Source organism: Wolffia australiana, chromosome 4, assembly GCF_029677425.1.
Source record: "Wolffia australiana isolate 7733 chromosome 4, ASM2967742v1".
NCBI lineage: Eukaryota > Viridiplantae > Streptophyta > Magnoliopsida > Alismatales > Araceae > Wolffia > Wolffia australiana.
In genome coordinates, this window is record NC_135838.1 from 12777649 (window position 1) to 12786726 (window position 9078).

General features: G+C 38.2%; 1 long non-coding RNA gene across 1 annotated transcript; it reads right to left on the reverse strand.

Moving 5' to 3' along the window:
• Nucleotides 1-8046: 8046 nt before the first annotated feature.
• Nucleotides 8047-8754, reverse strand: LOC144701986 (uncharacterized). Its single transcript, XR_013581162.1, has 2 exons — nucleotides 8688-8754; nucleotides 8047-8607 (listed from the first exon to the last, which is right to left on the reverse strand). It is a non-coding gene; the product is annotated as an uncharacterized LOC144701986 (long non-coding RNA).
• Between the last annotated feature and the right edge of the window lie 324 nt (nucleotides 8755-9078).

Consider the following 9078-nt stretch of genomic DNA (forward strand, 5'->3'; position numbering starts at 1 on the left):
ATATAAACTCCCTAAACTTAAGTATATCTACCAATGTCCAAAAGACAATTTGTGTGTGACCCTTTTTGTCCATATATCATTCTAATTAATGACTCTAGTGGCCCAATAACGTTTATTGGCCTCCCAAATTAATTAACAATATCATAATATAGATTGATTAATATCAGATAGATTACACCAATCAATAGGTTGACTCTCCAACATGTGGGGTCCCAATATACACCTTGTGTTCTAGAAGATACAAAGGCCTGTGTATCGACTCACTCATGGAACATGTTCATCATCGGTTATTGTGTATGTATAGTCCCTCATCCACTTGACATGCGTAGGATGACCTAGGGTATCATCGATAGTCAAACCCTAATCTGTCCTTCGAGTTAGTACAGATGCGTTCGGAACTCATAGGAGAACTCTTCTCTGATATTTCACCGCCAAGGACATCATTACATAGTCTTCCTTGAGTTGTCTCCTCTCCTAACAAGAGTGGACGATCACATCCTGAACATTCAATAATCTTCGTGAACTTCTTGATGCACCCAAACTAAGACTATTTCAAATCTCATGATTAGAGACTCGTATGTCATGGTCAAAGTACAATTGTGTGTCGACAAGACGTCTTTGATGTCTCAAGTCTAAGGACTACTTATACAACTGTGATATGAACCAACCTGATTCAAACTTTGGTATAATACAAATCAGGGATTCGTACGAATCAATTCAATAAACTCTTTTCACTTAAGAGCACCCACAAACTATGATTAGTGCTCCCCACTAATGGCTATGGGACCGACCATACTCATCCTATGAGAGAGGCTACATAGGGTTATTCTATCTAGTTACTTGGATGTCCTTCTCGAGTATCCTTTGAATATGAATATTTAGGACACATGATTAAAGACTAGTGATCTATGTATTATGATCTCATCATAATTCAGTGACTCAGATCATGTTTTGACGGACCTCACAATAAGCATCATATGCGAACTATAATGAATATATTCTATTAATAAATAAGGAACGAGATATGGAATGTCTGATTGGCTTTCCAGCCAGATATATTTCCATCACAAACCTTGCGAGAATATGCATTCACCTAATTTTGATTCGTGTGAGGTGATGTAACACTTCCTTCATGTCTTTCTCGTTCATAAAAATTATGACTTAGCTATTAAGTCTTTTAGTGATGCAGATTCAACATGTGATCAGGCTGATTGATGATTAATGGGAGCATATCTGAGTGTTTTTGGATCAAATAATTGCTCGTGAAACTTATGATAACAACTAATTTGTCATCCAATTCATGATGTGACTACATTGGTGACACCTACCTCGAAGATTACGTTAATCGATAAGGTGACTTTCTGAATTTGTAGACAAGATGTTTAGCTGCAAGTTCAACGAAACCCTCCGGCTGCTGCATGTAGATGGTCTCCTCCAAATCTCCGTGGTGAAATGTCATCTTCGCATCCAGCTGCTCCAGCTCCATATGTTCATGAGCAATAAGATCTCAATGATGTACGCCTTCCTAATAATAAGAATATCTTATTGTAAACAAATTTATTCCTTTTAAGTAAACCCCTTTGCAATAAGACACACTTTGTATTGTGCCTAGTCCACACTTGACATTGGAGGTTTCTTCTTTAAGACCCACTTACATACAATTGCATGTTTCCCCGTGGGCAGCTCCACTAGATCCCATGTGTGGTTCTTGTCTGAAGATGCTGTCTTGTCGAACATCATCTTCAGTCACTTCCCTTTTTACGACAACAGTTCACCTCTATGAACGATGTTGGATCCCCGTCTCTTGGAAACAAAGCAAAATTGACAAAGGGCTCTAGATGAGCGGGAGTTTTTGTCACCCTTCAAGAACTCTAGATGCATTTTGCTCCTCCAAGAACTCTAGAGTCTCCATACGTTCAACCATTGACTTCGTAGGATTTTTAACCTTTTCCACCTCTATCCAAGTCATCTTCTCCACAGGAGTATCATGTAATTACACACACAATGGCTCAGCAAAGGATACCTTCAAGTTATGGTCTTGATCAAACACCACATCCTAATTGACCACAATCTTCTTTACTTCAGGATCCTCGAGCCTCTCGCCTTTTAATCCACCTCCATAACTCCGCAAAATTCACCTTTTAAAGTTTGGATGAATCTTTGAACTTTCGTTAGCAAGAAGAGCACATAACATGGATATCCAAAAGTACATAGAATGGAATAGTCAACAGGCTTGTTAGTCCATACATCTTCAGCTATCTTCCCATCAAGTGATAAATTAGGCACTCTATTAATCAAATAAATGGCCACATTCACTGCCCCCACCCATAATTCCTTGGGTCGCCCCGTGATTACACCCTTAATTCAATCTTTATTTCATGCTATTAGCACGATTTTATGAATTTAAAGAGCTTAAAATGCTGGTGTTACCATATATTTATGTAAATTTAATGCGCTCAAGTGATTCCTGATTCGTCCCTAAATTGCTGTTAATTTAATGAATTTTAAGGGATCTATTTGAGGTTGAAATAGTTATTTTTAAATGAAAATGGCAAGTTTAATATTTAATTTCGAGATTTATTAGTATGGGGATGAATCACTGAATTTTCTAAAATTTTCTAGGATTTTATTGGATTTTTCTGGGATTTATTTGAGGAAGAAATGCATTTTTATTGAGAAAAAAGGATATATTTATTAGGAAAAAATGAGTATTAAGATTATTTTCAAACTTTGAGGGGATTTTCGTAAATTGTTGTTGCAAGGATGCCCCCAAAAACAGCTCTCGGTCGTGGTTGCAGGCTTAAAGATAGTATTTAAACAGTTCCAGGGTTTTATTGCAATTACTTAATATTTTTTTAATGGTTTTTAGGAGAAACCAGTGAAGAGAGAGTGCGCAAGGGGCATATACACAATTACCTGTGGGCGGCTCAGGCCGTAATTCCAGTTTTTATGAAGACTTGTATTACAAAAGTGCTAGAGTGATTTTTGACTAATCAACGTGGCCTCATCGTGGCCGTACGATGAGAATCCTACGGCCCTTGATGAGGATCAGCGTCGGGAGGTAAGTTCACTGCCTGCACAGTGCGTACAACGTGCACGCACGGGCGGTGATGTGGCTTGTGCGGATTCGACGCTTTATGAGAAACACATTACTAAATGCTTTTCTATTTGTACGACTTCGATTTATATTAATAGTTTTCTTTGATTTTATTTTTGACAGGGGGGTACCTGGCTGTCGCATAATCAACCCGTCGTTTGAACTTCAAATGTCATCAGCAAATGAAAAAGTGACACATCATTGCGTGTTTTAAGAATAAATAATTAAATAAATGGATTTAAATCCTATAGTTAAAATTGGTTTAAATTCATTTATTAATAACTTTTGATCCCAAATTTTGAGATTAAGATGATTTTTTTATTGATTTTCTCGTCTTGATCCCCTCTTTCTATCTGTATGGTTGGATCATTTAGATCATGCCTAAATTGATGGATAAAAATTAATAAGTAATTAGGGGTAAAATGGTAATTTTTACCATTTAGCTTGAGTATAAAAGCCAAATTTCGAGAGGAGGGGGTCATTCTTGATGGTTCTCTATTACAGCTACAAGAGAGAGAGGAGCTCCAGCCTGGATCAACTTGTTTGGTACCTTTTCCTTCATTGTATTTGAATTCTTTTATGTATTTTGGATGTTATTAGTTGAATCTCATAATCGGTCTTCTTGATTTCTGTCTGAACTTCTAAATCGCTTGGCATGAGCGGCATGTACAAGCCCTGATTAGGATTGAGAGGAGAAATTGAGAGATTTAACTGGGTATTCAAATGCATTTCAAGAAAACTATAAAAAAAAAACAACATATAAAGGGTTAACTTTCTAGGAGATTAAATTTCCCATTTCAATATTCAGTAGAGTAGTTTTTCCTAAATTATCAAATCTACAGAATCAGCCAAAATAAATCTAGACCTTCTTCTCAATCTCTCTATTTGAATTCTTTGATCCCTTCAATTGGATCAATTAATTCAAATTAGAGTTCCTTATTTCTTCTATTCATCTCATCTCTTCTCTCCCCCTTTCTACATTTCTCCTCTAATTAGGGTAATTAGATCTCTGTTGAAGATTGAATTAACCCTAGTTAGCTTCAAATTATTCAAGAACATCAATTTGATTCCTTACTAGCTTTCCTTGGACGATACTCCTACTCACCATTACACATCCTAAGTAGAGTTTTTATAAATTTTATTGGATAAGCTAAAATTGACAACGAAAAGGGTTTAAAATTGCATAAAATTCACCCCTATTTTTGGCTTATCACCCCGCATTCAACCTCAAGCATTCTGCCCTCTCCACGATAGTATGATTCATGTGTTTGATGACACAGTTTTGCTTAGGTATCTTATTCAGTGTAAAGTGACACTAGATCACGTGCTCATAACAATATTGATTAAACTCCAAGTTCTTGAACTCCATCCTGTTATCAGTTTCTAAGACTTTGATCTTCCTCATCGTTTGGTTCTCAATATTAGCACACCAGGTCATGAACCAAGAAAGCACCTGGGACTTGTGCACCAAGAAATGAACCCAAACTTTCGTAGAGAAATCATCAACAAAGGTCAAGAAATAAAGAGCACCTCCTCTTGACATCATGTCAACTAGAACCCAGAGCCCAGCATGAATGTAGTGAAGGGTGTTCCCAGTAGTATGCTATGTTCCCTTGAAGCTCACCCTACACTACTTGCCCACAACAAAATACTTGAAAAATTCCAATTTACAATATCTAACTCCAGGTGGCAGTCCATGTGCGTGAAGCATCAACATGCCTTTTCACTCATATGGCGAGCCTCAAGTGTCATGATAGAGTGTCATCAGTCTGTGGCTTTTGTGGTGTTTCTGTAGCAGCTTCGCCTACAACAATTCTCGCTTTTATTGTGTAAATGTTGGCTTGCTGTTAAATCCCCTATATTATGACAAGAGAACCTTTCCAAACCTTGAGCACCCCATTCTTGGAAGGATAACAAAGAACATACATGATATTTTACATGAGAGAGACAGTGGGAGAGAGGGGGGGGAAGACTTAGAGTGTGAAAGAGAGAGAAATAGAGAAAAAAAGAGAGAAAGAGAGAGGAGAGAGAGAGAGAAAGAGAGAAGAGAGAGAGAGGAGAGAGAGAGAGAGAAAGAAGAGAGAGAGAAAGAGATAGAGAAAAAGAGAGAGAAAGAGAGAGAAAGAAAGAGAGAAAGAAAAAGAGAGAGAAATATAGAGAGAGAAAGAGAGAGAGACTTTGTTAAGACTATACTGACTTCCAAAAAATGATCCATTCATGCATGTTGTATTTATGGAGTAGAGTTACTATAATACAATAGTAAGTTTCCTAAACTAAATATGACAGTTATAATAATTATAATCGTCCTTCATTGGTAATGAAATTGATTTATAGCATCTTGGCAGAAACTTAATTCTAGATGAAGTCAAAACCGTTATCAATGTGTTTGATGTGCACATAGAACAATAGATATGCCGCCAAATAGGTGTCACCAATGTAGTCACATCATGAATTCTGTAATAAATTAGTTGTAATCATAAGTTTCATGAGCAGTTATTTGATCCAACAACACTCAAATATGCTCCCATTGATCATCAATCAACTTGATCACATGTTCAATTTGCATCACTAAAAAACTTAATAGCCAAGTCACAATTTTTATGAATGAGAAAGCCACGAAGGAAGTGTTACGTTACCTCACACGAATCAAAATTAGGTGAATGCATATTCTCGCAAGGTTTGTGATGGAAATATATCTGGCTGGAAAGCCAATCAGACATTCCATATCTCGTTCCTTATTTATTAATAGAATATATTCATTATAGTTCGCATATGATGCTTATTGTGAGGTCCGTCAAAACATGATCTGAGTCACTGAATTATGATGAGATCATAATACATAGATCACTAGTCTTTAATCATGTGTCCTAAATATTCATATTCAAAGGATACTCGAGAAGGACATCCAAGTAACTGGATAGAATAACACTATCTAGCCTCTCTCAAAGGATGAGTATGGCCGGTCCCATAGCCATTAGTGTGGAGACACTAATGATAGCTTGTGGATGCTCTTAGGTGAAAAGAGTTTATTGAATTGATTCGTACGAATCCCTGAATTGTATTAGACCAAATTTTGAATCAGGTTGGTTCATATCACAGTTGTATAAGTCAGACCTGAGACATCAAAAATGTCTTGTGGACACACAATTGTACTTTGACTATGACGTATGAGTCTCTAATGGTTTGGGTGCATCAAGATGTCCACAAAGATGATTGAGTGTTCAGGATGGGATCATCCACTCTTGGTAGGAGAGGAGACAGCTCAAGGAAGATGATGTGATGAAGTCTTTGGCCAAGGTAGTAAAATATGAGAGAAGAGTTCTCCTATGAGTTTCGAGCACATCTGTACTAACTCAGAGGACAGATTAGGGTTTGACTATTGACGATACCCTAAGTAATCCTAGGCATGTCAAGTGGATGAGGGACTATACATACACAGTAACCGATGATGAACATGTTCCATGAGTGAGTCGATACACACGCCTTTGTATCTTCTAGAACACAAGGTGTATCTTGGGATCCCACATGTTGGAGAGTCAATCTATTGATTGGGTTAAGTCTATCTAATATTAATCGATCTATATGATAATACAGTTAATTAATTTGGAAGGCCAATAAAGGTTATTGGGCCACTAGAGTCATTCATTAGAATGATATATGGACAAAAAAGGTCACACACAAATTACCTTTTGGACATTGGTAGATATACTTAAGTTTGGGGGGTTTATATGAAAAATACCCACTTAATATAAAATAGTGAAGGCCCTCAACAAAATTCAGTTATGCCAGAATTTTTCAGGGGCCTTCCCCTTCTTTTCCCTTTTCCCCATACTGCCTCTCCATATCTGGTGTGATTAGAACGATGCACCGATGACGATGGAGCTTGAATGGATCTCACTAGGGTGAAGGTGGAGATTCAATGTGCCATAGATCACATGGATGCATCTAGAGGCTGCATACATGAGCAGTTCCACTCGTTTTGCATGAGGAACCAATAAATCAATAATGAAAACTATTCATTGGTGATTCACTTCATGTTTTTGTTGTTGCCGTTATGTGTTTGTGACATCTTTCGCTGCAAGGAATCATTATATTCATCCAGATCATGGCCTCCAGAATGGGAAGCTCCATTCACTCCAACCGCTATAACAGGCCTTGCTAGAGTTAGCTAGAGCACTGACAATTTATGCATAACAGGAAATATCGACAACACTGTTGTTATAAGTAAAAGGACAGGGTGATAATTAGGGTATACAGTGATTTAACATTTTCTATGCTATAGCATTAAAGTAATGACAAGAGGTACTTATCCTGAGAAAGAATATATCGCTTTGGATATGATATTAATTATATGCCAAGAAAGTATCGCTTTGTTATTATTATATCTCAATAACTAACAACTCACTTGTTGAAACATCCCTAAAGGCCAGTCCGTGTGGAGACGACCTTACTCTAACTATACATTTGAGTAAGTTTATATCTTTTATCAAATTTATTTGATAGTGGGCAAATTAAACTTACAACAACATTTAAAACTTAACACCCCAATTCGCCTTCATCAGCGTGCTATAGTATTGCGATGGAGATATTTAGAGAAGGAAAAAAAGTGAGAAACATGTCTTGTCTGGCAGTGGGGCATTCTGAGCTGTTAATTTCAGCCTCCACACCCCCACCGAATCATTTTAGGATTCCACATGTCAGAAGTTCCAAAAAACTGTGGTGATGATTGGGCACAGAATGCCGCATCCCCATGTTGCCTCATCCGTATATAAAACCCTAAAACAAGCCACATAGGACATTTTCACTCTTCCAATTGAACATTCTTTAGATGCCACATTTCTATATCTAGTTAAAAATGCAAGTTAATATAGTAAAGAATTTTATTAACACCTTTAAATAAGATTTATAAAGCTATGTTTGTTAAGAAAGCTAAAAACAACAAAGATATATGAGAGGAATAAAATGAGACCATGCATTGAAGTAGACCAAAGGACTCTATTCTGTCTGTTTGTGTTCACAAGATATATGAGACGATGTTCATGTACAGAATCGAAGTTCAAAGGCAGGGTAGATGCAGATGAGGAAAATTAAGATGGACAGGCCACAAAACAATGACCCATCAAAGATCGAAACTTTGGAGGACGAAGTTGCGGCGAGGATGCATCAGAAAAGCAAGCCGAAGGCGACGGCGGACAAAGAGGCAACGAGAACAGCCGGTCCGGCTATAGCCGTGGCGCCGGAGGCGGGGCTCGGAGCGGGCGGAGTAGCGGCGGCCGCCATCTCGACAAAAGACGATGCCACGACAACGGCCAGCCCAGCCACCGCAACCAACCTCGATCTCAAACCTACCTCCATCGCCAACCTCTGCGACGAATCCAAAGAATAGAGCTAGAGAAGACGGGCGCAGAGACGGAAGGCAAGATCGTTCGTTGCTGAGCAGGAGGATATTGACGGGTATTTATAGGGCAATGGGACATCCACAGATTCCGCCCAGGGAAGTTTCTGCGAGTCTGCGGAGAAGATACCAAAATATTTCTTTACTGTATTGTAGTATTTTTTTCCCCGGCGAGTCTCAGAAAATAGTTGATACCTTAAGCCATAAGTTAGCTAATTGCTCATATCTGAGGAGACAGAGTCTTCGGAGAAGATAATTAGACGCGGGATGTGTGGCTAGTGAAAGCAGCCCTGACAAAGAATCTAGCTTATATCAAAAAGAGGAAAAACACACGCGTCATTGAAGTTTCGGCTTCACCTCTGTTGAAACTTCGCGTGTATGTATACATTTCCAAGGAGTCAAGTCCCATATTTGTTGAAACTTCTTGCGTATTATTTTTCTCGTCGAGTCCCAGAAAATGACCCGCAAGTTAAGCCATAAGTTTTATAATTGCTCGTATCAGAGGAGACTGAGTCCTCGAAGACGATAATTATACGCGTGATGCGCGACCCGTGTAAGTATTTGCTTCCAAGGACGCAACTATTGC